The sequence below is a fragment of the Taudactylus pleione genome, unplaced genomic scaffold (genome assembly GCF_031769625.1).
Source record: "Taudactylus pleione unplaced genomic scaffold, aTauple2 ptg000707l, whole genome shotgun sequence".
Classification (NCBI taxonomy): domain Eukaryota; kingdom Metazoa; phylum Chordata; class Amphibia; order Anura; family Myobatrachidae; genus Taudactylus; species Taudactylus pleione.
Genome location: NW_028285109.1, coordinates 17,055,458 through 17,056,659, shown reverse-complemented (window position 1 = coordinate 17,056,659; position 1,202 = coordinate 17,055,458).

Here is a 1,202-nt window from a genome sequence, read left to right as displayed (position 1 = left end):
CTGCACAACTACAGCTTCTTATTCAAAATGACAAATTCTGGAGCCTGTGCCCGTTTACTGCCCTATTCATGCCAAAATCCTTGTTGGTCAAGGCAAATGACAAGTGGGTCATATGTACCAGACCACCCTCTGTGGGTTTCAAGTGTAACATTTGATGACCGAAGCTAGTTAACCCCTGCACAACTACAGCTTCTTATTCAAAATTACAAGTTATGGAGCCTGTGCCCGTTTACTGCCCTATTCATGCCAAAATCCTTGTTGGTCAAGACAAATGACAAGTGGGTCATATGTACCAGACCACCCTCTGTGGGTTTCAAGTGTACCATTTGATGACCGAAGCTAGTTAACCCCTGCACAACTACAGCTTCTTATTCAAAATGACAAAATGTGGTGCCTGTGCCCGCTTTACTGCCCTATTCATGCCAAAATCCTTGTTGATCAAGACAAATGACAAGTGGGTCATATGTACCAGACCACCCTCTGTGGGTTTCAAGTGTAACATTTGATGACCGAAGCTAGTTAACCCCTGCACAACTACAGCTTCTTATTCAAAATGACAAATTCTGGAGCCTGTGCCCGTTTACTGCCCTATTCATGCCAAAATCCTTGTTGGTCAAGGCAAATGACAAGTGGGTCATATGTACCAGACCACCCTCTGTGGGTTTCAAGTGTAACATTTGATGACCGAAGCTAGTTAACCCCTGCACAACTACAGCTTCTTATTCAAAATTACAAATTATGGATCCTGTGCCCGTTTACTGCCCTATTCATGCCAAAATCCTTGTTGGTCAAGACAAATGACAAGTGGGTCATATGTACCAGACCACCCTCTGTGGGTTTCAAGTGTAACATTTGATGACCAAAGCTAGTTAACCCCTGCACAACTACAGCTTCTTATTCAAAATGACAAAATATAGTGCCTGTGCCCGCTTTACTGCCCTTTTCATGCCCAAATCCTTATTGTGCCAGGAAAATAACAATTGTAGACTGTGTAGGGGACATAATTCTTTGTTTACATAGCATTAGTTTAGTGATCTAACTTTATTTAAATGTTTTAATGTAACATTTTCTGAATAAGAAGCTGGAAAATGAATAAGAAGTGAATAAGAAGCTGGAGCTTGAATAAGAAATGAATAAGAAGTGAATAAGAAGTGAATAAGAAGCCAACTTCAGCCCTCGTGGTGCAGCAGCAGTTACACAGG